The sequence below is a fragment of the Balaenoptera ricei genome, chromosome 2 (assembly GCF_028023285.1).
Source record: "Balaenoptera ricei isolate mBalRic1 chromosome 2, mBalRic1.hap2, whole genome shotgun sequence".
Lineage (NCBI taxonomy): Eukaryota > Metazoa > Chordata > Mammalia > Artiodactyla > Balaenopteridae > Balaenoptera > Balaenoptera ricei.
In genome coordinates, this window is record NC_082640.1 from 12,503,135 (window position 1) to 12,519,127 (window position 15,993).

At 47.3% G+C, this 15,993-nt stretch overlaps 1 pseudogene; it reads left to right on the top strand.

The window, feature by feature from the left end:
- The first annotated feature begins 5,730 nt into the window (after positions 1–5,730).
- On the top strand, positions 5,731–6,467 carry LOC132360250 (Krueppel-like factor 13; annotated as a pseudogene).
- The last annotated feature ends 9,526 nt before the right edge of the window (positions 6,468–15,993 follow it).

Genomic DNA, 15,993 nt, shown 5'->3' on the forward strand with positions numbered 1-15,993 from the left:
ACTGGGAAGACCTGGAGAAAAAGAATTGGAGAGGAGAGATAGATGGCTGAACTAGGGATAAAAAGAAGGGAAATGGAAACATGAAGAGAAATAATACAAGGGTGAGAGAAAATGGAGTGAAGCTAGAATTCCTTACTTGGCTTTTTTCAGTCCCAGGACCAGACAGAATGTTTATTCCTCTACTGCCACCTTCAGTTCTTTAAAGATCCTGGCTCTCATTTGCAATTTCCACTATGGGGCTAAATCACCCAGGATGCAACTCCTATAGGTGCTTTTTCCATTTTTTATTTTAGCTACAACTTGTTGAAATCCACAGGGGTTCATAAATGGCAGAACTTGAGTAAATGATTTTTGAATGGAGGGAAGAGTACAAGATCAAGGATTGTGGATAAATATGGGCCAAGATTAATGTCAGGATGGGATGGGAGAAACATGAAGCAGAGTTGGGGGTCCAGGGACAGAGGAACCTTGGAGAAAGAGCCTAATTCTATAAGTTAGAGAAGCGAGTTTGCATGCATCTGGGCAATTCCACAAAAGTGGTACAGTAAATTGATATCAATAGATTATTAATTATGACTGGGATCTGGAGGTGTGAATTGCAAGCAAAATTATGGAAGGCAAAATAGCTCTGGGTATATCTGGGATAGAAAATCAGAGCTTAACTATCTCCTCTGCACTTTATCATGCCTGGTCAGGGAATCAATGGTAATAAGATCACGGGGATATAATCTTTTTACAAATTAACCAAATCTACTCTATCATTGCATTATGGCTATCTGTTTAAGAGTCCGTCTACATTGTAAGTAACTTGGGGCAGAAACAAGTCTTTTTCATCATTGTAAATCCAGCATTCACTATAGCAGCTGTCCAAAAGTTAGCAGTCAATGAATTCCTGTTGAATTAAATTGTTTCCTTTCAATGATAAAATGCAGAATTTTGAAAATTTCTTGTGGGAAATTATCAATTCATCGATGGAGATGGAGAATGCTTTGTCCCTGGAACCTCTAAGAATTTGCCATCTGTTTCCATGCCTCCATCCTAAAGCTACCCTTTTTCATTTCAATTCATTGTTTGCATAGAGTCCAAAGCAAATGGTCATATCTTTGCTCTAATAACTGCAGTTATAAGGGGCATTTAGTTTCACAGTGACCCCAGGCTGGGACTCTGGCTGCAGCCACTCTAAGTCTCTCCCAGAGATGTGCAGCCTGAGAAGAGAAAGACTGAACAGGAAATGTCCATTGTCACCCTCTCAGGGCATCTCCTGGCAAGTCAGTCAACCCTGGTCCAGCAGCGGGTGATGGAGCATGCACTGTCTAGGAGTCCATTATGATATAAAACAGCCAAGCTATTCAGAAGGTGGTATGCATTTGCTTCTGAAAATAAATTCACATAATAGTAGAGGTTCAGTTACCAAGATAATCAAAACAAAACTAGGATAATCAAATGGGGCATCGTACCTCAAGAAATAGCCATACCTGCTGTGTTATTAACCAAAGGGCACTTGAGTTTTGCTTTTCTCTTATGGTTGAGGACACTTCACTTGGTAAATGAGTATGCAACTCTCTTCTTACTCAGGTCAGAGGTCACTTCCTTTGGGAATCCCTTCCTGACCCTCTCCCCCACGCTCTCACTATTGGATCTGTGCCCCTCCTCCATTCACATTACTCTCATCATATCATATTGAAATGGTTTATGGAACCCTCTGCCTCCGGTGAATTCCTTTAGGGCAGGAACCATTTAATTGCCTCTGTCACTTCAACCCAAGCATCTAGTAGAGTCTCATTAAGTGTTTTTAAATGAGTCATTCATTCACTGATGGTTTATGGAGTCAAAGAAATCACAAATTGAATTCTAGGGATCATGGCAGCTTCTCAGCCTTGCTAAGCAAATCAGTCATGGGAGAAGCAAAATAATCCCACAGAATTTTCCATCACACTTGGCTGTTGGGGTCCTATGGACATCTCAGGGACTGGTGAGAAGACGTCAGAGATGCCCCAACAATGCTGTAATGGATATTTGCCATTCCGTCTTCACTCAAAGGGTGTCCTTTGTGATTTCTGAGCCACCTCACAATAGTTTTGGGCCATGGGAAGAGCCATGTGGAGATTGCTTGTGCTTCATTTTGCTTCAAGGTCCAAGTGACCTTGAAACAGACTTCCTGTTGATCTTTATACCTAGAGGTCCCTTAGCCATTTAAAGGCATAGGAACTTTCTATTAAGATTTGAATTATCTTTCAGTTCTGATCAGTTCTTCTCAAAAGAACACTTTGCTTCAGAATCCATTGCAGTGTCCTTTCAGGAGAGATGTAGCTAGATGAAGGTCAATACCCACACCATACTCTTGCTTTATCTCTCAGCCAAATTAATAGATGTAAATGGGTGTCCATATGCATTCTCCAGCCAAGTAAACCATACTTGCAGAGCTGGACAAGTTCATTTTCTACAAAACTGATACAAATAACTGGATTCTGTTTCTAAGGGAGCACATATGTATAACTGTAGATATATCTACTGAGTCTTCCCTTGGGTCATCATTACTTGCAAAAGAGATCAGATCAGATTCAGACTGTGAGCCCTTTGAGCTCTATTAAGTTGCACATCCACTTAATAAGAACAATGGGCTACTCAGATTCCCTATTTGTAAAGTCAGGTATTGGGGGTGGGACCAGGTGACCCCCCAGAGTCCTTCCAGTTCTAAGGAAACTCTAAATAAACATGTATGCCCTCAAGATCCAGAAACATCTCATTCCATCACCGGACATATTAAAGACCACCTTGAGGCAGGAGATAGATGGGCTCCAGGCTAGACATTTACAACTGGCCTCCTGTTCACACTACCTGGGCTGAGAAGAAGATGGGCTCCAGGCCGGACATTCATTACCAGCCCCCTGTTTACATTTTCTGAGGCAAGAGACAAACGGGCTCCAGGACTACATATTTATGAACAGACTCCTGTCTATATTTCGATATCTGCACTTCGGTATAAGAAACAGCAACAGGAATAGGGTAGATAACCGGACACTGGACACTTTTATGGCAGGGACAGAGAGGGGCTAAACCCTGTTAAAAGGGTTTATCAAGAGGTCATATATTTCCCATCCTTGGGGCAAGGGAAACATTGCACATGTGCAGAAAGGCTCCTTGGGGGTCAAAAGGAGGGGGCACCACCCCATAATATGTGATGCTAAGGCCATCCCATAGGCTGAAATCCATCTTGGAAAAACGTTGTGCACACAGGTTGGGGAGGGTCTTAGGGCAGGGCAGGTGCAGAAAAAGAAACCAGATAAGTGGCCAAAGGTAAACAAAGACCGGGAAGAACTGCCCTATATGAATGATTTAACCACCTCTTTACTGAGCGTCCTCATTAGGAAGGATGCCCACACCCCTCCTCTCCAGGTGTGCATCTCTGCCTTGCTTCTGTCTTAACTAAACAGTTTCTCTGTGTGCTCTCCCACTTGTTGTTGAGCTGTGTCTCAAATAATAAACTTTGTACCTGTTTTTACAGTTTTTGCCTCTGTGAGAAATGCATTTTTCACTGGGGGCAAGAGCCAGGGGGTGTGGTGGCCTGGATTCCTGGTTTTCAACCAGGCTCCCCAGGTTCAATTCCTGGGCAGGGAATTAAGATCTCCCTTCACGCCACCACTCACTGCTGCCTCTCCGAGATTAACCTGACCCAACACGGTCTTACTTCTAACTTGCAGTCACTTCATTTTCAGACCACTCACAGTCAAAATGCAGATTGTTTCAATTACCCACATGGATTAAGAAGACCACTGACGAGAAAGGAAGAGATTAGCCTGAACTATCCTTTAGGTTCGAGTGCATAATCCAAATTCCTAGGATATTTTACTACCCCAACTGTCTATGCTAGGTAGCTTTGGTCAGTTAATCTGCTATTTTGGGTCTCTGATATTCAATAACACTCACATACCTTCTGAAAGAAATTCAGTCTTGAAATTCTATAGGGTACTGTTTTTCTCATGGCCACTGGTTAGCTGACTTTATAAATGAACTGAGTAGTAGATTCTTATCATAAACAATACAGATTCCGGGAATCGTGTTAAGAAAAACACCGCTGTGGTACACTGAGCTTTTGTTATTTTTTACACAGAGCAAGGACTTCTTTATTCCACCAAACTTCATTGTTGCATTCAGGAGAATAGAACGAAAATATCTTTCTATGGTTCTGTTGCATCTAATTGTTTATAAACAAATATACCTGGAGGCAAATGATTCTAAAAAAAAGAACAATGGGCTAATTGCTTTTAATGGGCAGCAGTTTGAGACAACATTGTCAAAATTCCAGCACCATTTAATTCCCTTTTTGTTTTGTTTTAAGGACACCATTTTCACATGGAAGATCTGCAGAGCATTGATTGTCATTTTTCCAGTTCAAACATGGGTTCGTTTATCTTTTGGCTGCGAGAGAAATAGGGCTGTAGCCAATGCACTGCAATTGGAAGCGCACCCCATGCTGTGGAGCAGACAGTAGACACTTAGTAACTACTTGTTGAAACAATACAAACATTTTCGGTCAAGAGCAAGTTATTTTCCTGAAAATACAGTTCTAGGCAGGCAAAGGCACAATACCAACTTTTAAAGTAAACACATATATATTATGCTCTGTGATTGGCTCTATTACTGTTAAAATCATTTCCTTTCTAACCCAAGACTCTCAGCTGAATAGCCTAAGCTTTGAGAGTTCAGCAGAAAGACTTCCCTTTCTGGCAGTTTTGGAGTTGGGAAAAACTAAAAATGCTCCTTCTATAAAACTAAAGATAATAAGGCAAGAGAAATACAGTGGCCAAAAATGACCGAGAAACTTAAACTAGAAAGATAAGAATAAGCTGGTAATATTAGATAGCTCTACAGGGTTTTACATGTTTTTGCAGCCAAATGGTTAGGTTGTTAATCCTAAATAATGATAAGACCTTGAGCCTTTTTGAGGAAAGGGAGATTGAACTGAGGCTTCTGAGTCAAGAGAGATTCCAGAAGGTTTTACCCCTCTGCAAAAAGTAAACTGTAACGACAACAAAATGCCATCCAAAAAAGGAAGACTGTTTATCTTGGCCTAGACTTTGGATGGAAAAAATAATTATCTCTCTCAAAAATGTATAATCATGAGCCTGTTCCATTGTCTGGAGATGTTCGAGCCCCAAAGCTAACCACCACAGCAACCAAAAGTCCTGCCAGGGCTTCCCTGGTGGCGCAGTGGTTGAGAGTCTGCCTGCCAATGCAGGAGACACGGGTTCGAGCCCTGGTCTGGGAGGATCCCACATGCCGCGGAGGAGCAACTAAGCCCGTGAGCCACAACTACTGAGCCTGCGCGTCTGGGGCTTGTGCTCCGCAACAAGAGAGGCCGCGATAATGAGAGGCCCGCGCACCGCGATGAAGAGTGGCCCCCGCTCGCCGCAACTAGAGAAAGCCCTCGCACAGAAACGAAGACCCAACACAGACAAAAATTAATTAATTAATTAATTAAAAAAAAAAAAAAGTCGTGCCAACCTGGAAATCTCCTTAGCAGAGGAAGTTAAAAACTGCTCTAGAGGTTGTACAAGATTCCCACCACTTAAGATGAGTTCACAATCCAAAATTTACAAATAAACAAGTCAACCATACTGAAAATCAAACTACTCAACATATGGTGGAAGAACGTCAAATAACGAAATTTTCAGAGACAAGAAGCAAGTATAAATATAATAAAGACATATATGTATTAATAAGTATAATATGCCCCGCGTCAATGAGCGCCGCGACGGCAAGGACAGCGCCTCGCTCGTCGTAGGCGTGCGGGTCTTGGCGGACCTTAACCAACAAGCGCCGGCGCCCGCCCCCGCGGAGCGCAGAGAGGGCGCCGCAGCCCGGAAGGCGAGGACCCCCGGCCGCCTGCCGCCCGCCCCACCACCCGCCCCCGACCCACCTCCCCCGGCGCCGACGGCGCGGCGGCCGCGCCCCTCAGCCCGGCGTGGAGCGAGCCCGAGCCCGAGGCGGGGCTGGAGCCGGAGCGAGAGCTGGGGGCCGCGGGGAGCGGCGAGCCCGGCCTCAGACAAAGGGGCCAGCGGGGTCGAAGTCGCGCCGACCTCGAGTCCCCGCAGAGAAAGCACAAGTGCCACTGCGCGGGCTGCGAGAAAGTTTACAGGAAATCCTCGCACCTCAAGGCGCACCTGAGAACTCACACAGGGGAGCGCCCCTTCGCCTGCAGCTGGCAGGACTGCAACAAGAAGTTCGCGCGCTCTGACGAGCTGGCGCGGCACTACCGCACGCACACGGGCGAGAAGTTCAGCTGGCCCATCTGCGACAAGCGCTTCATGCGCAGCGACCACCTGACCAAGCACGCGCGCCGCCACGCCAACTTCCACCTGGGGATGCTGCAGCGGCGCGGCGGGGGCTCGCGGACCCGCTCGCTCAGCGACTACAGCCGCTCGGACGCCAGCAGCCCCACCATCAGCCCGGCCAGCTCGCCCTGAGCGCCGGCGGCGGGGCGGGGTGGGGCGGGGGCCGCGGCAAGCCACGCCCCATCCTTACCACGCCCACCCTAGGCCCCGCCCAGCCCCGCGGCCCCTCCTCCTTACCACAGCCATGAGCAGATGCTCTCACTTCCTCCTGTGATTCCATGTCGTTTCCTTTTGTAATCAGAAGAGAGAGAACTTTATGAAGTCAATGACAACAAAAAAACGATTTTCTTCACCTCTGGTGTCAAATTTGTAAAAAAACAACGAAAAAGTTCCAAAAAACACCATCCACAATTGCACAAGAGACATACCCACGAAGGTGATTCTGCGGTGTTGAACCCCCCCTTTCTCAGGGATGGACATGTTCCACGAGGTCAGTAAGGACACCCCCTTCCTGCCGCCTTACTCTGTACATAGATTTGCACTCTGGAATTTCCTTTTAGGTTTGGGCACACACTGGGGGCAAAGCAGTGCAGGTGGAGCTCAGTGCAGGCGGCGGATAGGCCGGTCGGTTAGTTTGGAGCCGTGGTCACCGACCTTGTGCTTCCAGAGCAGACCCCTAAGCAGGGCCCGCGGCTCCCTCTTCCTGCCCCCTGCCCAGCTTCAGCCTCGCCCCAGCTGGCAGTGGGCTCAGAATGCAGACGGCTCAGAGGGACGCCTTAAGCCGTGATGGGTAAGGGGAGCACTCCCCAGGGAGACTGTAGGGGTCCTCGCCTCCGGGACCCTGCCCAGGTCCCCCTCGGAGCGCTGGAAGCAGAGATGCAAACCCGTGTTGGGCAGCAGGCCGCACCATCTGATGTCCACATGGCCAGGGCCCCCGCCCGCTGCTGTGTCCCCGCAGAAGGCCCCAGGACCTTCCACCATTACACCACGTTCTCTGACTGGCCTCCTACAAGGGTGTCCAAAGGTGTCATTGGTGCGTCCAGTTCCCACGTTCTCCCCGACCGGCCCTGCTCTTGGGATGCCTTTGTTTGACACGATGTGTGAAGCGGGGCCACCCGGCCAGGCGCTCTGTGTGTGTGGCTTGCTGTGGCTGCGCTCGGCACTTCACAGAGACTGCTCCGTAGCAAGAGACCGGAACATTGTGACTTGGAACTTTGGGGGGTGGCGAGGCGGATGTCATGGGAAATGCAGTCAGAGAACGTGCATTCTCTTTCCTCCCTGGGGAGCACCGGACGGAAGTTGTGGGAAACGCTTTTTTCAGACTCACCGTGTCCCCAGCTCAGAATTAGTGAACCCTCAGCTTCTCCATGAGCCCTGTGTCCCCTGGACTCCTCCCTTCCCCTCCTCCTTTCCCCCTCCTACCTGGGAGGCCCTGGCACACCCCCGGCCTGTGGGGCACTAGGGTGCAGGGCCCCCACCGCCAGCCTTCCCCTGCTGACGGGGGCGGGCAGAGAGCTGGGGACGTCTCTCCCGGAGCTCTAACCTGGGCAGGTTGTTCAGGCCGGGCTCCGGCGCGCTCCTCAGCGGAGAGCTGAAGCCACCACCTGCCCAGTCTCCTCCCTTCCCTTCCCCCAGGGAGTCGGGGCCTGTAAATACAAGTCCCCGGGACAGTGTGTGTGAGTGTGTGTGTGTGTGTGTTGGGGCAGGGGGTGTGGGTTTAGGAAGCACTTGGGGTATCTTGCAGAGACCTCTGTTCATTGCCATGAGGAGGAATGATCCTTGGGACCTCAGAGGGCCGTAGAGGGGCTTCCCTGAGCCCAGAGTGCCTTGGTTGTGGTCATCCTGCTTCCACCCCAAGCCAATCACGGTGAGGGATGCAGCACAGAGGAACCCCAGAGACCCAGGCCCAGCTGGTGCTCATAGCCCCTGGGCAGCTCCAGAGCAGATGGGCACCCTCTGTCCCTAGCAGCCAGGGGCAGGCAGTCTGCTGTCTGCAGCACTCCAGGTGCCCATTTCTAACTGCTGTGTGTCAGCTGGGATCAGCCAGTGGTGTGGTGGTGGCTTCTGAGTAGCATGGTAGCTCCCGAGCTGGGCGGGAGCATTGCTCTTGCTATGGGTGGGAACCAGGCGGGAATGGCGTGGGGTGAGGGGCGTGGCCCCACCCTGGCTCTCTTTGGGCTGTGTGACAGCCCTGCTCGCGTTTGGTCCAGGAGAGGGAATGGGACGTGCTGGCCACCTGGACGGAGCTGCGCCCTGAGCACCTGGGGTGAGAGCTCTTCACGCCTGGTTCCAAAGTGAGGCCCGGAAAGGCCCTCGGAGGTCCCTCCCAAAGTTGTTTCTGGGTGGGGCAGAGAAAGCCACACTCCGAATACACTTCATGTCTCAGGAACTCACATTCCAGGTTCAGGAATTTTATTCCAAATTCCTTTGGTGTGCTCGCCACGCACGGGTCCCTGAAGGCAGGGAGAAGGAGCCGCGTGCCCCGAGGGGCCAGGCTTCTTGTGACCTGCCCGCAGCATCGCGGAGGAAGAGGGGTTTCCGACCCCCCTGCTCTCTGCGTATAGGAAGGGGGGCAAAAGGACTCTAAACCCAGTCATCTTGGAATAAAAGAAGAGTGGTTTGTTTTAGAGGCGGGGTGGGGGGGTGGGGGAGGGAGAGCGGGCGTTTGCTATTTCCAAAGAGAGCACTTAATTTAATGTTTCCTCTAAGTGACCCAGAGCTGTTCCGGCTGATAGATGGAAGGGTGACATTGCCTTAAAACAGAAATATGCAGGCGTTGGCTATTTTCGGCAGGTGAGTGTGTCTTCGTTCCCAAAGTAGTTCTCATCTATTGGCAGGGTGCAGTCCTTCTGAAGTGGGCCTGGCCAGGAGAAGGGCCAGCTGCGCTTCTGCCTCAGGGCACCTGGAGGGAACTCCCGCCCGCAGCCCCAAGCACTCGGCCTGGGGTTCCAGCCAGCAGGCAGCCTGACTCATCTGGGGCTAAAATTCATCTCACTTGAAGGGTGGGAGAAATCCATGAATCTCAGGCTAAGTTCGAATGGGCTCTTGCTAGCATCTCATCATCACGACACGTGGACCGCGTGTGGAAGAGAGGAGGGTGGCAGGCCCCGAAAGGCCGCACTCGCTCAGACCCCCCCGGAAAGCAGTTACACGGTGGGCGACCCTGCTGAACAGCCTGCATTTTTTTCTAAGATGTAGAATGTCTTCCCGGCCTGGGTCTGTTTCAGGGTCTTTCATTTTTCTGGTTTATGGCCATGCTTGCTGGCTTCAGTGTGACTGAGGAACCCCCAGGACTCCTAGAAACAGTAGTGAAAACTCAAACCTTTCTTTTATGGCCGACTCCAGTGCTTGCAAGTCCATGGGGGCAGAGATCTCAAAGGTTGCCTGAGTGAAGGGAGAGTTCCCCTCCAAAAAGGCCTATAAGTGACCCTGGACTCAACCAGGGGGCTGGTGTTCAGCCCATGTCCCAAACAAGGAAGCCCTCTTTGCGTCAGCCATATTAGGGTTGTCAGCTCCCCATACACCTACCCTATTCTACAGCCATCGGGAAAAACGCAGCCCCTTCCACGAAGGGCCCTGGGGTCCTCTCCTGTTGGGTGCTATGTAGGAATGGGCAGTGATGCCCTTGATGGGAATGTGGTCCTGGAGGTGCCCTACCTACATCCTGCTGCACCCCACTCATGGCACTCGGGGTGCACGACGACCCCCCTTTATTCTGAGGCCACGCATCCGGGCAGGTGCAGGATTCACCAGGGTGCAGCCTCCAGGTGCAAACTTCAGCAGCACTGGGGTCCCCAGACCTCCCCATGACCTGGGTCGCAGCTCAGACCAGGGAAGGTGATTCGGAGGTGGGGACAGACAGCTGGGCCACGGGTGGCCCCCAGCCCTCTTTTAGGGACACGCAGACAGGGCTGGTGGCTTTCTGGGGTCCAAGTGAAGTGTGGCAGAAGCGGGGTCTCCAAGTCTCCTCCCCCCCAGCCCAGTGTCTCCAGAAGACTGGCCGCTTTTCTTGCCAGAAGCAGGTGCTAAGGTGGCTGCCAGCGTCAAAGCACGCCCCAGGGACTCGCCCCTAGAGCTCAGCAAACGAGAGGGCCACCTAACAGGGAAGCGTGATCTGAGCAATAGCGTCCCCTCATTTCTCAACTCCTGGTTTCGGCTGTGTTTACAAGGCTACCTGATGTTTTTGACTTCTGACAGCTATCACTTTTTTATTTTTATTTTTTTAAACCCTTTTTCCAAAGTCATTTAAAGACTGAGTGCTGGAAGGTTTGAAGGGCCTGATACATCTGTCACGTTGCAGCCAGTAAGAAATGCTTTGCAGGTCACCCACATCTTTCTGTCCAAAGATTCCACGTGCGATTCTGGTGACCGTATTTTCCAAAGCTAAAATCAAGGGTGTGGGCTAACACTTTTTGAATTCAGGATCACCCTGGGAAAAGCCAGGTCCTGTAACTGATTTTCCCGATTCTGAGGCTGAGTTTCAAAGGTTTGTCCCAGACACATCCCAGAGAATTTTGTACCAGAATTCGGATGCACAATCCAGCTTACTACTGATTAATGCCTGAACACCGTTTAGGGAGAGGCCCTTCCCCCACCTGCTACTCTGTCTCTCATCAGTTAGAAGAGTTGGATTTGGTGGGAGGCGTGAGCCCGGGGCCACACTTGGTTTCTACTGACCCCCATCGAGGTATATTGGACTTGCAGTGTTCCCCTGACCCCACCCAGCGTCTCCCCTTCTCATGCAGCTTTAAAACCTTACTCCTTTTATTTAAAGATGAACAGGATGGGAGAAAGTGGCTTCCCCTGCCCCGCGCATCCTGCATTCCCTGTGGGGGACACAGGATGCATGGGGGGCGGCGGGGCCGCATAAGCAGCTTTCTCTCAGGGCTCGGGACGTCTTCCTAGTGACATGGCGACAGGCTGCTGCACGTGCTCGTTTGGAAACCAAGCTGAATGCCTGCCCGGCAACCACAGGTCTGGGTGAAGGCCGTCTCTCCCACTCAGCCCAGGGCCGCCTGTCCCAGGCCAGACGCCTCCCCCCGCAGCCTGCCTCCCATGGAGCAGGGGGCCACTTCCCAGTGTGGCTCAGACACCCGGGGGGAGGCGTCCATTCCTGGGTCAGGGTGCCTGTCTGGGTGTGTGGGTGGGAGGCTTTGCTCCCTCGCCTCACCTTGGAGAGTCCCTTGTGCCAAGTGCCGAGGACCCTGGGGGCTGGAGGCGTCGCTCTCCCGAGCAGCTGTGGGTTGTCGGGCGCGGGCCTCTGTGGCTCCCACGGGGCCGGGAATTGCTGTGTGCGTGGGCTGGGTGCACGCCGGGTCCCTGCCGCCCCCGGACTCTGCACAAAGGGCCCCTCCTCCTCCCAAAGCCATTGATGGAGCTTCTCTGGAATTGTTTGCCAAAATCCCAAGGTAGAATCCAAGGGTCCAAGACCATTTCCATCGAGCACACGTTTTCCTTTTCCATAGGAACTTCTGTTGTTTTTTTTAACCAGCACCACACCATGCTTCCGAAGGCCATGTTTCGTCTTTCCTGGATCACTACAGTGAAGTATTACAGTTGTACAGTTCCCAATCTGGCCTTGGCTTGCTCGGATAAAACTTTGTATGTATTTTGTAAGGCATAGATTCTATATTGTAATGATGTCCTATGCAAAAAGAAAAAAAATTAACTAAATTGTAAATTTTATTGTTTTAACGTGTATGCATGTTTAGTGACGTTTACATTTTGAAATAAAATTTGATTCATTATTTAAAAAAAATAAGTATAATAAAGACAAAAAATTGAACACATGAAAGAATAAGACACTGCAAAAAAAATAAGGTAGATTTTAAAAAGAATAAAGTACAACTTATATAAATGAAAAAGAGTCTCTGAAATTAACACTTAATGGAAATGTTAAACAGCATATTAGACACAGCTGCAGAAAAAAATTAATAAGAGGGAGCTTAAATCTGAGGAAATTGCCAGAAGGCAAGACAGAGAATCAAGGATGTGAAAAATATGAAATAGAAGTTAAAAAACATGGTAGATAGAATTAGAAGGTCCAACATAGTTATGAATTCCAGAAAAAGAAAATAAAAAGAATGCAGCAAAGACAATATTCAAAGAGATAATATCTTAAGTTTTCCCAGATACTGATAATAACCTGATCCCTTAATTTCAGGAAGCTAAACAAACCCATATGGGATTAATAATAATTCCCAGCATAGAAAATTCCATTCAATAACTTATGCTAGACTAACTGGTTATTTTTATGAAAAAATCAAATAAAATTAGATCCCTATCCCACACAATTTACAAAATTCAATTGCAGATAAATTAAAAGCTAACTAGGAGGGGAAAACACTTTAAAACACTTAGGGAAAAAATTTGGAAACTAACTACGATCCCAGGGTATGTAAAACATTATTAAACAGAATTTTTAAAAAAATAATTAACAAATGATTTGTTAATGAAAAGATATTTAAAAATCAGAAGCCACAGACTGAGAGAAAAAATACTAGTGACCAAATATTATAAAGAACTCCTATAGATCACTAAGAAGATAAACAACCTCAAACATGAGAAAAAAATAATAATAATATAATTCTCAGAACAGGAAACCAGAATGGCAGATAAGCATATAAAAAGATGCTTGACTTTAGTAGCAGTCAGGGAAATTCCTATTAAAACAATAAAGTATATTATTTATACTCCTCAGATTGGTAAAAATGAAAAATTCTGACCATAAGAGTTAGTAAGAATGTGGAGCAACAGGAACACTGTTCAGGGAAACTGTCAATTGGCACAGACTTTAGAGAATGATTTGGCCAGAGCTGGTCTTGGTAAAGATGTGTGTACCCTAGGACCCAGCAATTCCACTCCCACGTGTGTATCCCTAAAGAGATTCTTGCATAAGAGATGGAGAAAAGTTAAAGAATGTTTAATACATTATTTATTGACACTGAGAAAAGTTTGAAACAGCTGATCAATGGGAGAACAGCTAAAAAAATTTTTTTGTCTATTCACCTAATAAAATGCCATATATGAGTAAAAGTGAACAAAATAGAGCTACATCCATCAACATGGTTAAATCTCAAAAATATATCGTTAAACACTGTACACCTGAAACTAACACAATATTGTAAATCAACAATACTTCAATTTTAAAAATTAATAAATAAAAAATAAAAGACCATGTATATAAAAAAAGATATATATAGTTAAACTGAAAAAAAGGGTTTTATGAAGGATACACACAGTATGATACAATCTATATAAAAATTAAAGACATGCCCAAAATACCATAATATTTAAGGCTACATATGTATAGTAAAAGTAGAAAAACTGGGGAGGGTGGGGAAGAATGATAGGGTTTTGTGGGGGCTTCAGCTGTGTTTGTGATCTTAAACCAGGTGATCAGTATGTTGAGTGTGCATTATACTATCATCTGTTCTTCTTATAGGTCTACAGCATCTCGTAATTTTAAGAAATAACAAAAAAGAGATGCAAACTCTGGCACTCTGAGATGAAACAGTGAAACAATTTCTGTTTCATGCTGAGGAGTGGCCTGGTGTTATTCCTGGGCCTTGTAAAGCCATCAGGAAAAGACAAGAAGGCACATCTGCAGAGGCTTGGGTTAGTGGTAAAGGAAGCTTTACTAACTTTGCATCATTTTACATGTTTTATGAAAGATTTTAGATGTTAGTATCCCTGTTAAAGGTCCCTGACAGAATTCAAGTCTAAGAAAAACAGGCAAAAGATATTAACTGCATTAGGAAAATTCCTTATTTTATGCATTTTGATAGCCCATAAATCGTCCAAGCCCCCAAACCAGAATGATAAAATGGAAATAGAACATTTTAAACTAATTTGCCAAGTACCTATAAGCTTCTGTCACGAACAAGGAGACCACATTTTCACTTTAAATATTTATCGAACACACCATGCAATTAATTTATGTATATAGTTACTTCCTCTCTTCATCTCAAAAAGCATTTAAAGCAGTTAAACCTCTATTATAAATAAAATAGATTCAGGTGCTTGGAGTAAGACAGAGTATGAGTATTAGACAATCCCTACCCACAAGAAGCTTGCAAAATAATTTATAAAACCTTTGACCCAAACCTTACAAGTTCATGTTCTCCGTATGTAGACTATCCTCACACTTAAACAGCCAAGTGCTAGAAATATGCAGGGAGCTAATCCCTTCAGTGTCGGACATAATATCCATTAGCTCATTTATATTCGCCCTAGACTTTCCTAGTCACTGATGGAGTCGGCATTAATCTTCCTTGCCGGTCATTTAGTGATCCCTAAAACACATAAAATATCCAATTTTGCAACCTCATAGTCCCATATTAGTAATTTTCTTCGCATGCCCTCTCTCCACGGTTGCTAACTGCCTAGAAAAACGTTATCATGATCATGTTTGGAAAATGACTCTATTCAGAGTATTATTGGACAATTATTGCATCAGCAACTGCCAACAGTAGAAAGGTCCTAGACAACACTTATTTAAAACGGTCTCACCCTGGTCAGACGAATCCTGCATAGGCTGGAATGAAAACCTTTCACTCCCATGAAGTTTTGTGAGCCCGGGAATTTTTCTGATGGACTGGTTTTAACACTGAGAGCCTCCAGGAAATAATAACAGTAAAGCCTGCTTCGAGTAAACTGCGGGTGGGGTGGTCAGACTAGAGGACTGGATCCCAAGGGGAACTCAGCTGTCATAGTGGCTTCTGAGTCACTAGATCCATCTCTTTGAGATTGTTATGAGTAGGAGCGGTTTCCGTCGAATTGTTTTTGTTATCGGTACATAAGAAATCTATTAGCAGCCCTAGAGCTAGTCAACTTCTTCATGACTGGGGTCACATCTATCAAACATGATGTCAGAGCTCAAAGGGATTCTCAGTCCACCCGGCACCCTCATTTTACCAAAGGAGGAAATGGAGTCTTGGGGAGGCCAATCGTTTGCCCAATTATAGTAAAATCATAAAACAAGTAGCAAGGCTGCTGATAGCAATCACAGGCTCTTCCCCAACATGGTGCTATGTGGCTGTTGGAAGAGTCTCACCTGCATGCTGAAATAACCACACGACAGATGCTCAAACGGGAAACAGTGACCATGGCGACATTTCTAAATATACATCTGGAGGAGGCTTTGTGCTTCTTTGATCAGAGAGGAATGTTAAGAAAAGTATCTGTCCATACAAACAACGTGCTTTTTCCCCCATACAGAGATGAGAGGAGAGAGCATGGGAAAGAAGTAGCACCTTTTCTCCTACTAGGTGGACCCTGAGTATTTGAAAGTAGCATCCCTCAAAGGCTGTCCAAGCTGGAGATAGTGCTCAGAGATGACCACAGTCAGAAAGCAAACACGTAGCTCCCATAAAGGGAATTCAGACAAATTGCTTCTGCTTCCACCAGCCATCCACTGGGAAACACTGTCTCAAGGAGTGCCCACTTCGCCACCCCCGACTTCCCCCAGCCCCCCACAGCTGAGCAAATAGGATGGATCTCAGGCATGACATGCCCTCCTGGGCAGCTTCTTCTGCACCAGTGCCATCCAATTTCCCTCTTCACTGCCAAACTTACCTGGTTAGAACCCCCTCTACCTTTCAGTCACTCATTGCTGACAATTGCAGGGAAGGCGACTTATTCCATTTTCCCTTCTAGG